At 40.9% G+C, this 16,077-nt stretch overlaps 1 long non-coding RNA gene across 2 annotated transcripts in view; it reads right to left on the reverse strand.

Annotated features, from left to right (window-relative positions):
* LOC133622355 (uncharacterized) overlaps positions 1 to 16,077 on the reverse strand; it is a 258,689-nt gene that overhangs the window by 240,866 nt on the left and 1,746 nt on the right. The window contains exon 1 of one of the 2 annotated variants that reach the window (XR_009817763.2): positions 5,800 to 5,948. The exons of the other annotated variant lie outside the window; for it this stretch is intronic. This is a non-coding gene — a long non-coding RNA (uncharacterized lncRNA). Of the gene's footprint in view, positions 1 to 5,799; positions 5,949 to 16,077 lie in introns of those variants that run through there. 2 annotated transcript variants of the gene reach the window in all.

Here is a 16,077-nt window from a genome sequence, read left to right on the forward strand (position 1 = left end):
AGATTTACTTTAGAAGAGAGAAGTGTTGGATACTTCTCCTGTTGCCCTATTTTGTATTTGACTTTATTAAATGTTTGGGTGGAATTTTATTTTTTTTAAACCAGGGTAACACTTTAGTATGGGGAACATATTATAAGTAACAAAGACTTAATTAAGAGTTATTTGGACACTAGGGAAACATATTGTAAGTAACAAAGACTTATTTTAGACGTATTTTGTTAGGGTTAGGGCTAGGGTTATAGGGCTAGGTTGTGTAATAAGGCCAGAGGTGGGTAGAGTAGCCAGAAATTGTACTCAAGTAAGAGTACTGTTACTTTAGAGATTTATTACTCAAGTAAAAGTAAGGAGAAGTCACCCAAATATTTACTTGAGTAAAAGTAAAAAGTGTGTTGTGAAAAAACTACTCAAGTACTGAGTAACTGATGAGTAACCTGTTCGTTTAATGATGACGGCAACAAATAATGCACAAAAACATAAAAATAGCAATGAACAAATTCAGAGCCAGGAATATCTCTTAAGCAACTAAAACAATAATATATATTAAATAATAATACATTAACATAAAAAAACAGCACAATAGGCTCAGTAGGCAGAGATTACAAAGGAAAATAACAAGTTAGCCTTTACGCAAACCATAAACTGATAGGTGTGGGCTGCACGGTGCACCTGGGAACACACTGTGCACTTCTGATTGGTGTTTCTATGCATGTGTGAGTGTGTGTGGGACTGTGCGTGTGAGTGTGTGTGTCTCTGTCTATGAGGCTGCAGTGCGTTAATAAATGTCCCCACACGATGTACATTTGACAGTGATTCATAGCAGGGAAGCTAACATCAGCCTACGGTGACAGCCATAATATCTATTAACGTTGCTTACCGCGATGTGCTTCCTCAAATTTGACGTTGAGTTCATGTAAGCTTAAGCTTGTTAATCATGTGATCGCCTGGCTCTGTTTGATTGGTGAAACGGAGTGAAACGGAGTGAAACGTCACCAGTGACTGCATTTGATTGGTGAAACGGAGTGAAACGTCACCAGTGACTGTATTTGATTGGTGAAACGCAGGCATGCGATAGATCCTACTTTGAAGGTCTGTCTGACAAACCAAAACAAACAAAGCGTGCATTAACAGATCGATAAAAATTAGTAGCGAGTAGCGAGCTGAAAGTAGATAAATGGAGCGGAGTAAAAGTAGCGTTTCTTCTCTATAAATATACTCAAGTAAAAGTAAAAGTATGTTGCATTAAAACTACTCTTAGAAGTACAATTTATCCCAAAAGTTACTCAAGTAGATGTAACGGAGTAAATGTAGCGCGTTACTACCCACCTCTGAATAAGGCCATGCAGAATAAGGCATTAATAAATACTTACTAATGACTAATTAAGAGTCAATATGTTACTAATTTGCATGTTAATAAGCAACTAAATAATGGTGAATATGTTCCCCATACTAAAGTGTTACCAAAACCAGTTTTATTTTTGAAGTAATATAGCAACTTATCAGAGTTGTTTATCTAGTTTATGGAGTAATGTAGTTAATCACAGAACATCAAACACTTGTCAAGACATTTTCTCAAATCAATCACGTTTCGGCTTCAAAATAAAAGCGCTTCGCTATACACCCGGTTTAACTGCATTTACAAAATAAAAATGTCTTACACTACGGTCATGCTTTGTCGAAAGGGATGGGTACCTTTTTTTTTGGCACTGACCAAAACCATGTTTCGGTGCCTTGATTGCGCGTGACGTCACGTCTGTCTGAATTACCACCTGTGAGTGGCGAGTACTTGCTAGCACTCGAGAGGAAAACAGGCAATTTCGAAGCAGACACGCTCTTAGTAATCTTGCAACCCATCAATGTTTCATGAAAATGACATATTATACAAATAAAAAATGTTTACCACATGAACACACACAAAAGTACCAAAAATTGGTACCTTTGAGTACCGGTATCGATTCCCAGTTACCAGGAGTTCCGTATCGATTTAAATGTGAAAGGTACCCATTGCTGTTTGTCAGAGATGTTTTGTAATGTTACTCTGTGATATTTAAACCTAAAGAACTGCTAGTACATCAGTTGAAGAATATGTGTAAATTATTTTATAACATGTTCTGGTCGTGTCCTCAATTGCAGAATGATTAACAAGCTGCATATTGTATAGTATATAGTACAGAATATCAGAAGTATTTATTCAGGTAGAAATATTACAGATTACAACTGGGATAGGCTCCCGGGACCCACCCCCCGCGACTCCAAAAGGGAAAAACGGTAGAAAATAGATGGTTGGATATTACCAAACATCTCCGACAATCAAAGCATGATCATAACAATCCACATTTCGTGCTATTTTTGCGTGAAACTGTTATGTAAACATGGAAGTGTAGCTCCTCCTCTGAATGCAAGTGCTCCTAAAGCAGTAATACAAATTCTGTTTTTATACAAAATACAAAATCTGGCAAGACACCAACACACAGTAGCCATTTTTTTATTACTGTCATTTAGTCATGTATATCCTTTTTGTATTGAGCTTTTTAAAAAAGCATATAGTTTAAAATACATTTCATTAAAGCAAATTAATTTTCTGTTCGTGGTGTTAAAACTTGAAAATGATCTGTCTAATGTACACGTATTAATGATGAAAAATTATGTATATCTGCGATTATCGCGATTAATTTTGAATGAACTATTAACAAAATGTGATTAATCGCGATTAAATATTTTAATCGTTTAACAGCCCTGCTTATAACACATAGTTTAGCATACATTGATTGACCTACATTGTACTACTTTTAGTATTTTTAATGTAAAAAATTATTAAATTGGCCCCCGCATCCTTTCATTTTGGGCCGTACGGCAGATAAGACAACACGTATTACCCAAGGCAAACTTTTGGTAAACATTTGTCAATCTGAATCACACAAAAAGCAGGCGTAGGAAAACCGAGGTCAATTTCAGTTGCATCAATATTTCAAGGTTTCCCTTACATGTAAACGATCGTGATTAATGTTGCCACACCTTCAAAATAAGTTTGTTTTGGGTTTTTTTAACATGGAAACACCTATTTTACCACGAAAACAAATTCAAGTGATATATTGTATGAATAGATATAACGTACATAGTCTATTATTTACGTACTATTGGCTATAATACGTTTGGAAAAACAGCTCAAATATCATAAAAACGTTCCTCATTGCTTTATTTTCGAAAAAATTAATAAAAAATGTGCATCTAAATCGCCTGTCTAAAGCTTGTCAGCTGGTCACGCACCGAAAAGTAAGGAGAGAAAGTTGAAGGGAAATGTATTTCAAGCTAATTAATGCATTTCGTGTTCAAGCCAGTGTAAACTACACTAAGTCTTTTGACATTACTACCCACAATAACGTCTAACTTTACGCCATTTGGACATTGCTGTGTGGAGTGTGTGGGTTTTCTCCGGGCACTACAGTTTCCTCATACATTCCAAAAATATGCATGTTAGCTTCATTGAAGACTGTAAATTGACCATAGAGATGAATGTGAGTGTGAATGATTGTCTGTCTGTGCCCTGCGATTGGCCATGCTAATTTCAGTTAGCTTGTCTATGAGCTAGTCCATTGTACCTTAGCATTAAGCTAGCGGCATTAGAGCTCAACCTTCATCCTGCATAATTGTATTACTTTTTAAAGTATATTCCAAATGATGTTACTAATCTAACGTGATGTCTACATGTATGTGCACTTCATGTGTATTTATAATATAATATCAACAAACAAATACCAACAAATATCAACAAAACACCTCAAATTACTTTTTTCATATCTACCTCAAAGGACTGTTGACATATTTGGCAAACATCAATTGCAACATTCAGGGAGGACAGAACAAAGTGAAGCCTGCATTACCTTTTACAATAATCAAAATTGTCTAACTCAGTGTTTTTCAACCTTTTTTGAGCCAAGGCACATTTTTTTCATTGAAAAAATCCAGAGGCACACCACTAGCAGAAAACATAGAAAAATAAAACTCAGCAACCGATATTGACAATAAAAAGTCGTTCTCGAAATTGTTGGATATAAATTCAAACCATAACCAACCATGCATTACTACAGCTCGTCTCAAAGTAGGTGTACTGTCATGACCTGTCACATCACGCCATGACTTATTTTGAGTTTTGTGGTGTTTTCCTGTGTATAGTGTTTTAGTTCTTGTCTTGCGCTCTTATTTTGATGTTGATTGTCATGTCATGTATGGATGTACTTTGTGGACGCCGTCTGCTGTTCCACACGCTGTAAGTCTTTGCTGTCGTCCAGCATTCTGATTTTGTTTACTTTGTAGCCAGTTCAGTTTTAGTTTCGTTTTGCATAGCCTTTCCTAAGCGTCAATGCCTTTTCTTAGTGGCACTCACCTTTTGTCTATTTTTGGTTTAAGCATTAGATAACTTTTTACCTGCACGCTGCCTCCCGCTGTCATCTGCTTATTGTGATCACGACAAACCACGTTCCGACATCTACAAAGCAATTAGCTACCTGCAGCCACCTACTGATATGGAAGAGTATTACACGGTTACTCTGCCGCGCTCTAGACAGAACAGACACTCAACAACGGCATATTATTTGCGGATTATAAATACTGGTTTGCAAAAAAAAATGTTTGCCCAATTACGGGGAAATGACATCATCTCCCACGGCATACCAGACAATATCTCACGGTACATTAGTGTGCCGCAGCACAGTGGTTGAAAAACACTGGTCTAACCAGTCAAATTCCTTGTATTCAAGCTGATTTTGATTAGGATTTTTGATGTAATAATAAAAATAAAAAAATATTATTAATATTATTAATGGTAGAAGTGGGGGAAATAATCGATTTTTAGATGCATCGCAATTGGGACAAGTATGATTAGAAAATCAATTAGTAAATGTCAATAGTCGATTTATTTATTGTGAATAAAGTAATACAGACAGTTCTAAAACTTGGCTGACTGCAGTGTACCATCTCACAGAGAGAGCCGAACAGCTGCTTTATTTTAGGGCACTTATGTTCCAGTTTTGCACACATTTCCATTAATGTAATAAATGTAGGAATTAATTTAACAGTTTATTACAAATGCTGTTTTTTTTAAGTTGCAAGTGATAAATGTGTATTTAGTGAAATGAAAATAAATGTAAAACTGCATCAATATACATGAATTAAAGATGCATGAATAATCGATTTTTAGCTCCTGATTCGTAATCATAATCGAATTGTGATTCCCACTTCTAATTAATGGTATTACTAACAACTAATAACACTAATATTTGTTTTCAAATATACATAAAACATCTGTCTATCTGTGTTGGCCCTGCGATGAGGTGGCGACTTGTCCATGGTGTACCCCGCCTTCCACCTGAATGCAGCTGAGATAGGCTCCAGCACCCCCCGCGACCCCGAACGGGACAAGCGGTAGAAAATGGATGGGATGGATAAAACATTTGTTTAGCCCTTTTAAAAGGAAATATATGCATCATTGCGAATCAAAATTATCATGTGATATAGATAATGATGTCATATTGGCCACGCCCCCATCACCACATATAGAGGGGCCATCTCGGGGAAACCCTGTTGCATGGTTATTAATATGCAGCGGTTCCATCTTTGCTGATGACCTTACTCACAATCGCTCCTTGTTAATTCCAAATATGTTTGATGGGTTTGAGGTCGGGGCTCTCAAGATCTCCCTCAGCCTATCCAACACAGTTCCTACAAACCTTGCTTTGTGTGTCGCCTATTTGCAAGATGGCCGACTCTGTGAAAGAGGAAAATGCTCCATTATTGAATACTCACAGGCAGTGCTCCTTCATGCACTCATTTTTGGGCTGTAACTTGTAACCCAGCAACGCCACTCGGAGTTGCGTAGCCTAGCGCCGTGATGAAGATTAAAGGCTGCGCCAGACACCTCAAACAGCACCGGTCGTCTCCAGCAACCGCATCAGCTCCCTCCCTGTCGTAAGGATTCAAGCACATTTGATTGTGGTGCTGAGAGCTCTTTAAGTAGCATGCCCACATATGGCATTAGAGGGAAGAGCTGGCAGTTATGATTTCCAACTCACCGTCAGCCCTGGCAACGCAGCAGCAGTGAACGAGTCAGTGAGAGATGACAACGCGTTTTGAGGCGGCGTCCTGCAACAATCCAGACACAGTCCATCTCCTGCAGAAGCAGGGGTCTTCCACTTCATTTCAATTGGGTCTTTTTTTATTTGTTCTGGGCACAGAGGTCTTCCTCAGGCTTTGGCAGTTCGACACGTGAAAAGAGAGAACAGTGCTTGTGGCGCAAACTTTCGCGGATGCTCCCACCTGTTATAATGTACGCGCCTGCATAATTGACACTATCAGAAAATATCACTATGATTCATGTAAAATCGCAAACTGGATAACATCTCGGAGAAGCTTTCTGCTCTGCGAGGCGAAATTATGATCAATTTGAGAGCCAGAACGGACAACGAGAGCAGATAAACCATAGGAATGTGTTTGCTTGCCCTAACCGAAACAATCCTTGTCTATAATTCGGCGCCCTCTGCACTGGCCTTGGCTAGGCCATGCTGTCAACACCCCAGCGACACCATTGCAGCGAAAGAGGCGCTAAAATCCCTTCCCTGTTTTTCAACTTTTGGGATGTTTGACTCTGTTCCGCTATGGCAAGCTGAGCGACTTCTGAGCCCCCCACCCATAGTAGCTTAGTTTGGGAGTTGTCACAAACTCGCATGGCTGCAGTTGTTGTGACCCCAAGATGCAGGAACCAGGAGGACGACTATCAGGTAAGAGGATTTTAATAGGATAAACAGAGAGAAAGCAGTCTTGCGTGTAACAGTTCAAACATAAATCAATCCTTGAGTCCTGAGGAGCCCGCGAGACAAGCATAAATAGAAATATGCTGATTGGCAGCAGGTGTGGACTGGCTGCCAATCAGCAGCAGGTGAGGGGAAAAACACCGCGCTCAGCGGGGCAAGCAGGAAGTGGAAACAAAATAAGAGCACTGATAGGAAGTGAATACAAAACAAGGAAAACAAACAGAAATGAAGTGACAGATCGTCACAGGAGTTGCTTTTTTTTTCTAAATCTGTAGTTTATTGTGTGAATGTATTAACATTAAACCTATTTTATTTATGTAAAATACACCATAGTAGTTTTGTCATGTTTATTTGCCCCCGTGACCCGAGTAGCCTAAGCTGAGAAGCCCAGACTTCCCTCGCCCCAGCTACTTCGTCCAGCTCCTTCCGGGGGATTCCAAGGTCTTCCCAGGTCAGCCGGGAGACATAATGTTTATTTTGTGTTAATCTGTTAAGTCTTACAAACCTAAATGAAAAGAGAGGTGTAAAAAAATAACACTGAGGTAAAGAAAAATTCTAAAGAAGGAACATTAATCTTCAACAAAATTTCTGGAGCTTCTGTTTTTTCATGCTGGTAACTATCTGCTCAGCTGCGCACGCTGGAATCGAGTAGCAAGAGCAGAATAATGAATGTATTGACAGTGCAGTGTGAAAGCTGATGTGTTTACTTTAAATTAAGTAAACGCAGTCTCAAATGAATGAGGCACTTTCTGACGAAACCTTCAAATTTCAATATCGGGCCCCTGAGCCCTTGGGCTCTTGAAACTGCAGCTCTCTTCAATGTGTAGTTGAATGGCCCTTCTATAAACTGTATATTGTAGGTCTGTTTTTGGAAGGGTTGCACTGAAAACTAATTTTGTTGCACTTTTTAAGTGCAAGCACAACAAACTTATATTGTATTATTCTATTCTATTTAAAATCAATGCCTCTCTGCTGGTGGACCATGACCATGTCTCACCTAAAAATATGCATTAATGCGTAAACTCATCATAAGTGTAAAAACACAGTAAACAAAACGTGCATCCTTGAGTTTGAGTAAAGGACACCGCTTTGATGAGAAAGCAGCGGCGCCCCCGAAACAAAAGGACAACATGTGCTCTGGCAGATAACATTCAGCATTCACTGGTTGGAGAGAGAAGCACCAGGGGGGCATGGCATGCCACACATGCATACTTTGCAGCCTTGTTGGACTCTTCCAACCAGGCAGCAAATAAAGAGTCATTTCACAGGGAGTGGGAAATCTAAAAGCTGCAACAGTGGTCCCCGGTGGCCACGTTGGGAATTGCAGCTCGACAAAACAAAGAATGAAGGGAACACCTTGTGCTGCATATTTCCTGCATGACATGACAGTCTCCTGATAATGATATGTATTGTAAACTTAGAAAAGTATAATCCAGTGTGGACTTTTGATGTCACAGGAAAATAAATGTGTTTTTTTTAGTAACAGTTGGTAGGTTTATTGGTATTAAATCGGGTACCGATTTATCGTATTGCAATACCTTTTTGCACTTGACGTCAATTTCGGTTGCAGACTCTGCAATAGTTTAAGCACTTGTCGAGTAAACAAGCTCTCAAGCAGCACTTCGAGGGGAATCAGACGGACTCTCGAATGTTGCGATTTTTCATGCCAACAAAGCATGCCTGACAGAAAGTGAGCAAAAGTAAAGCTCCACTTTCGAAAATGCGCTAGCTCGATGCTAATTTGCTAATGCTGGCGATTAGCATTAGCTATTTTACATGGCATTTTCAACACCTCCAAATTTGGTACTGAAAACTATAACTAAGACGCACGTTACAGTCAACAGCTGGTGTGTAAGTACAAGTACAGTACAAGTACAATATTTGGTGTACAACCACTTTGTAGGGTGCAACAAGATGGCTGAGAAATTGTATTGTTTGTTAAACATATTTGGCCAATAAAGCTATGGCAATACACTGCTGCCATCCATCGTCTTGGAATTGCAACAGAATGCAAAGTCATCTTTTACAGTTTTTTTAAAGCTTTTTTTTTTTTTTAATTAACTCATATGAATAACAGTGCAGTATTTGGCAGAACAAGATATTGAAGCACTTCATCTTCCACTTCTGCCTCATCAATACCACATCTCCGCATTAGAGAGCTTTTGACGTGAGCTAAAGTAGGACGTAGCAGGACTCGGTGGGACTCCACGTGCCACTTTATACTATCAAGACTGTTATAAGCTATCAGCAGTAGTGATGTGCGGCTCGATACTGAAATATCGATATTGCTGATACCAGATCTTTATGCTCTAATATCCATTCTGGAATCACATTATACATACTGTAGATTTGTGAGATATGGATACAATATCATTATCAAGAACAAAGTGTAAAGTAACTAAATCATTGCGATCTTGTCAAAATGAAACATGATTAGTGGGAACTATTTTTTCTTCCGCCGAGGTAAGTACGTAATGCGCAAGCTCAACGGCACGTCAAGATGTGCTCAGTCATCCAGTCTTTCATTTGTTTATTTAAAAAAGTGACTGGCAGTTGAAATTCCGTTTTATAAAACATCTGGTGTCTGTATCCTACATACAGAGTTAAATATAAATAAAATAACGCATTCTTTGCAGAAGAACGCCATCATTTGTTTCGCCCTGTAATTTTATATTGTTTGAAGATTTTGTTTAGTTTAGTTTATTATTTCTTCTGTCAGTGGTCAACAAAATACACAAACAGTTTAAATTGACCATTTTACAGACCGAAAGGGTTTAGGCTGAAGTTGAGCACTTATTTCGCCTAACCCTATAAACAATCTCAAATACAAGATGAGCTTCATAGAAATATGAAATTTCCTTTACACAACATATTATAAATCAGAATCAGAATCAGAATCAGCTTTATTGTCATTACGCAAGGTAACGAGATTGAGGCCATTCCATACAGTGCGATGTGTGCATGCTAGAAAAACAATGTGCAAATATATAAAAATATAAAAAATGTAGAAGTGCAATGAATATGGTGTGAAATGAATATATACATGAAAAAAAAAAAAAAAAAAAAAAAAAAAAACAGGGTGGTTGGTGGAATGGGTTATTGCACCGAAGAGAAGGCAGTTTATGAGGGACAATGGGGCAGTCCGTTCAGGATGGTTATGGCCCTGGGGAAGAAGCTGTTCTTTAGCCTGTTTGTTTTGGTTTTAATGCACCTGTAGCGCTTCCCAGAGGGCAGCAGGTGGAACAGGTCAGAGCCAGGGTGGGTGCTGTCCTTTATGATGGCACTGGCTCTGTTGAGGCAGCGGGAGGTGTAGATGTCCATCAGAGAGGGGAGAGGGCGGCCGATGATCTTCTGAGCCGTCTTGACCACTCTTTGCAGCCTCTCCCTGTCTGCTGCAGTGCAGCTGCCGTACCATACCGTAATACAGTAGGTCAGCAGGCTCTCGATGGACGAGCGGTAGAAGGTCAGCAGCAGGTCAGGCTTCAGGTTGTACTTCCCGAGGACTCTAAGGAAGTGTAGCCGCTGCTGAGCCTTCTTGATGATTGATGTGGTGTTGACTGTCCAGGAGAAGTCATTAGAGATGTGGACTCCAAGGTACCTGAAGGTGTGGACCCTCTCTACACGCTCGCCGTTGATGTAGAGGGGGGCAGGGTCGGTGCTGCTCCTCCTGAAGTCGACGATGATCTCTCTGGTCTTGCTGGTGTTGAGAGCGAGGTTGTTCTCCGAAGACCAGGCCGTCAGCTTCAGGACCTCCTCTCTGTAGGCAGCCTCGTCACCCCTGGAGATGAGCCCGACCACTGTGGTATCGTCGGCGAACTTGACGGTAAGGTTGTCACTGTGGGCCGGACTGCAGTCATGGGTGTAAAGGCAGTAGAGGAGGGGGCTCAGCACACAGCCCTGTGGGGAGCCGATGCTCAGCGTGCGGGAGGATGAGAGGTGCGGGCCAAGTCTCACATTCTGGGGTCGGTCCGTTAGGAAGTCCCTTATCCAGGCGTTTGTGAGAGGGGGGAGGCCAAGAGTGTCCAGTTTATTGCAGAGTCTGTCCGGGATTATTGTATTGAAGGCAGAGCTATAGTCCACAGAGAGCATCCGGACGTAGCTCTGCTGCTGCTCCAGGTGGTTCAGAGCAGAGTGGAGAGCAACAGCGATGGCGTCCTCTGTGGACCTGTTCGCCCGGTATGCGAACTGGTGGGGGTTGAAGTCTGGAGGGATATGGTCCTTGATGTGCTGGAGAACAAGTCGCTCGAAGCACTTCATGATTACCGGAGTGAGGGCCACTGGTCGGTAATCATTCAGGCTGGTGATGGGAGACTTCTTCGGCACCGGGATTATTGTAGATGACTTCAGGCAGGATGGGATGACTGCCTGAGCCAGGGAGAGGTTGAAGATCCTGGTGAGGGGGGGAGCGAGCTGGTGGGCGCACGTCCTGAGCACCTTTCCAGGTACTCCGTCTGGTCCGGTAGCCTTCCTGGGGTTCACAGCCAGGAGCACTCGTCTGACACTGTGCTCCTGTACAGTGAGTGGAGTGGCGCCGGAGCCCGGTGGGGGCGGGGGCAGGGCTGGAGCAGATGAGTGTCGCTGGGGGGTTTCGAAACGGGCAAAGAAACAGTTAAGCTCCTCTGCCAGTGTCGCACTCTGATCCGCAGTTGTCATATTGCAGCCTCTGAAGTTCGTGATGTCATGAATGCCCCGCCACACCTCCCGTGAGTTTTTGCTGGACAGATGGGACTCTATGCACCTCCTGTGGTCCGCCTTTGCTTTTTTAATCCCTCTCTTCAGGTCGGCTCTAGCAACACTGTACAGTGCCCTGTCCCCTGACCTGAAGGCTGCGTCGCGGGCCCTGAGGAGTGTGCGGACCTGGCTGGTCATCCAGGGTTTCTTGTTGGGGTAAACCCGGATGGTTTTTTCCACAGTCACATTCCCGATGCAGAACTTTATGTAGTCCAGCACCGTTCCTGTGGCTGTCTCCAGCTCCTGTTGTTGGAAGAGGTCCCAGTCTGTGTGTTGGAAGCAGTCCTGAAGTTTGGGGAGTGCATCGTTAGGCCAGGTCATAACAGTCTTTGTGATAGGCCTGGCCTGGCGTCTGATGGGGGTGTAGGTAGGAGAGAGCAGGAGGGAAAGATGGACTGTCCAAGCTGGGGGAGGGGTGTAGCTCTGTACGCGTGCTTTATGTTGGTATACACGTGGTCCAGGGTGTTCTTGCCCCTTGTAGAACACTTCACGTTCTGGTAGAACTTAGGGAGTACAGTCTTCAGATTGGCCTTATTAAAATCCCCTGCTACGATATGAACGCCGTCGGGGTGGGCCCGCTGCTGTTCGTTGACGGTGTTCAGCAGAAGAGAGAGCGCTGTGTTTACTTTGGGGTCCGGTGGAATATACACAGCCGTGATGATAACAACAGACAGCTCTCTCGGGAGAAAAAAAGTACACCTTGTACACCGCATGAACACTGTTCAAATATGTACACAGTAAAGACATAGACAAACAGTAGTGAAATATCCCTGTACACGTTTTGGTTAACCGTTTGTACCAATAATATACTGTATACAAACACTTATACTTCCATTATTATTTATATTCCACATTTAGTTTTGTAATTAACATTGATCATAGTATTAACTACTGGTGTTGATTCAAGAGTGATATATTTTTCTAAGACATTGTTTTTTGTTTTTAAATGTGTGAATGGAACTGGAACATTTTAAGGAATCATCCAAACTGTCCCACAGATCAAACCCCCTGACAGAAACACATCTACTTTTTAATCTAGTTCTTATGTTTGCTTTCTGAAAGACAGATGAACCTCTGAGGTCGTTGGGACTCTCCTTCGGTTTGAACCTCTCCTGTAGACGATGATTCTCCAAGAGCAGCAACAGTTGGAATTTACTCCTTTTTTAAATGTTACAAGACACATTAGGTATATTTGTCCAAAGCATCGGGAAATTTACTAGGAACGGGTGATTGGGGAGAAAAAAAATCTGTGGTATCGCACATCACTAATCAGCAGCTGTCCGGCCAATGCTAAGTGGAGATGAACTCTGTTGATGCACTTCATCTTCGACATCAATAACATGGCTTCACATGACATTAGTGAGCCTTGAGGAATGACAACAGAGGACAACACGGCTAGTCAGGCCTGGAACCAATTGGCAAAATAAACAAGGAGCGACTGCATTTAATACTTGCAAATGAGTCTCAGACGTGTAAGAAAACAACAGACGGTAGTTATAAATCTAATTAAAAAAAGTTGTATTATTAAAAACATTGTAGTTCCTAGTGAACACACACAAAAGGTACTCCGTTGAGTACCGGTATCGATTAGGTCTCGTGAAATGCTGCCGTATCGGTACAAATGTAAAACACTACTCGCAACAACACGTTCATTAAAGTTGTGTTCCCTGTCGTCTACCCAGCTGCCGTTTGCTATGAGCTCATTAGCTCTGCACTCGTTTCCAGAGGCTCCTTATTGCAGAAACAGGCCGAGACACAGCAGCAATTGACATCAAGATAGTTGCATTGACAAGCTAGCTAGTGAAGTGTTACCTGGACAGGAATCCCTCGGGATCTGCAGGCACCGCATTGTAGCTCCGAGGAGGGAGAATATCGGATTTTTGTTTGCCAGACAAAAGATGCATGAATGAACGCTAAGCCTGCGTACACTATTGACCCTAAGTGGGAAGTCCAAATTGTGTGCTAATGGGACAACGCGTTTCTATTTGTCTTCAAGCTGTATGCTTTCAGACACTTTGATGCGGCCCAGCTGTAAGTCATTATGAAGAAAAATAACAGTGAACAGTTGGCAATGAGGTGGAAAACAAGAGAAGACTAATAAAGGGACTTCCTCATTGGGATCCAAATTAATTAAGTCTGCCTGAATGAAGTTGATGAAAATGACCTCTATACTTGCTATGTAGAACTAACAACTTTTTAATTACTCTGCCTGGGATTGATCACTCTGGCTTTAACAAATCTAATGAGAAATCTTTTTTAACTGCAAAATTCTTTATCACGACATATTGCAGGATTATTTTGTGAGGTTCTGTTTTTACTGTGTCTAATGCTCAACCCTCCTCGTTGATTAGACATGATGGCTGTCATGTCACGGCACATCCACAAGAGGTCACTGTCCCATGAATATATCCATAGGAGTAGAGTATTTTTAATAGCAATGGTTGACTTTAGGACAGTGGTTCTTAACCTGGGTTTGATCGTACCCTAGGGTTCATGAGTCGGCCTCAGGGGTTCGGCGGACCCTCCGCCGCGGAGGTCGAGACACACCCGACTCATCATGCAAATAAAAACTTCTCCCTATCGGCGAGAAGTCACACTGATTTGCAGGTGTGTAATTTGTTGTGAGTTCATGCACTGTGTTGGTTTTGTTCTTGAACAAAGTGATGTTCATGCACGGTTCATGTTGTGCACCAGTACAAAAACATATAACTTTGTCTTGAATTTGAAAAAATATATATATATATTTTTCACGAAAGAAGGGTTCGGTGACTGCGCATATGAAACTGGTAGGGTTCGGTACCTCCAACAAGGTTAAGAACCACTGCTTTAGAACCATGGCAGCCTAACAAAGAGTCCTTCCATCCTTCCATCCATTTTGTACCGCTTGTCCCTTTTGGGGTCGCGTCGGGTGCTGGAGCCTATCTCAGCTGCACACGGGCGGTAGGCGGGGTACACCCTGGACAAGTCACCACCTCATTGTAGGGCCAACACAGATAGACGACACCATTCACACTTACATTCACACACTAGGGCCAATTTAGTGTAGTCAATTTCTTTATTTATCAAACAGGACTTAAAACAAATCTGGATGTTGGGTTGTATCTAAATAAGCCTTACCCTCTAAATTTTAGAAGAAAGAAATATGTTTCCATATATTAGCTGCACCAGACTATAAACCGCAGATATACCGTATCAGTGTGCAGCTTTTTAAACATCACAAAATGCTTTATTTCTTTTAGAGGAAGTTAGATTTTGTGTTTTGTTTTTTGTTTACAATGCTGCTATTTTAACTGTTTTTTTAATACATAAACAAGGTTAATTGTTTTTTTTAGCACTTTACCGTTCCTTTTTCTTTTTTTTAAATGGACAACATTTTATTAGTCATTTTAATTTTTGTAACAGCTGAATGAACAGCACAGTTACAGTATAACTAAATATTTATGAATGAATTAGTAATATTTGTTGTTAGTAAGCACATGCCTAAAATAACTTAAGATGCATTTAGGAGTCGATGGAAAAATTAGAGCCATCAAATATGTGTACGCTTCATAATCTAGTCCAATAATCGTTGACTAATTGACGATCAGATTAATCGTTATTTGTAGCCCTAGTTAGCATATTAGCATTATGACCTACAAATATGCAAGAAAACACTCATTCCACATGGGACGGTTTAGTAAATAAATATGAATAGTTTTAGTTGTATTGTAAAACTTACAAATGTTGCTTGGAGTGATGAATGAAGAACCCATACGAGTAGAAAACGCTATGGAAGGCCAGAAGACGAAACTGCACTTGTGCTTCTGGTGTAAAGCACTAAACAGAAGGAAATACTGTAGACGTTCACATGCAGTGAGCAAACTCTTACAAAAGATGGTGCCATAGCACAAACAACACACCTTTTCAATGTCGCTGCTTGTGTTTAATGAAAACTATTTACATTATGGCAGTTAAAAATCCATGAATCAGTCGCACCGTTTTATAAGCCCCAGGGTTCAAAGCGCGGGGAAAAAGTAGCGACTTTTAGTCCAGAATTTACAATACTTTAATATCTCCGAGATATACCCGCGTACAGCGATCTACAACATGTGCAATGTGAAAATATTAAGAGTACAGCGGCAGCTTTACAGAAGGCTCTCGCTGTTTGTCGCAGACATCGAGCACCAGAAGTAAATAGTCTCTAAACACGAGTACAGTCTCCAATAATACCAGCAAAAGATGCTAGATGTATTGCTCGTGTTTTTGTAGTAAAGAAAAAGTCACTAAAAGGATTGGAGAAGTTTCTATAAAAACTTGAAAAATTCTCCACAAAGTACATTGCAAACTACATTGTACATACTTTTTGTATACATGTATATTTAGAGGACTAAATTTACTGTAGTTCTAGTTGAGTAAAATGTTGCAAAAATCTAGTTAAATAAAACGTAATAAATTTAGAAGTTGAACTAAAACATTTAATCAAAAAACCATGACTAAAACTAAATTAAATTTTGCGGTCAAAATTAACGATAATTTATTTAAGGTGGCAGCTGTCATGAATTAC

The sequence above is a fragment of the Nerophis lumbriciformis genome, linkage group LG23 (genome assembly GCF_033978685.3).
Source record: "Nerophis lumbriciformis linkage group LG23, RoL_Nlum_v2.1, whole genome shotgun sequence".
Classification (NCBI taxonomy): domain Eukaryota; kingdom Metazoa; phylum Chordata; class Actinopteri; order Syngnathiformes; family Syngnathidae; genus Nerophis; species Nerophis lumbriciformis.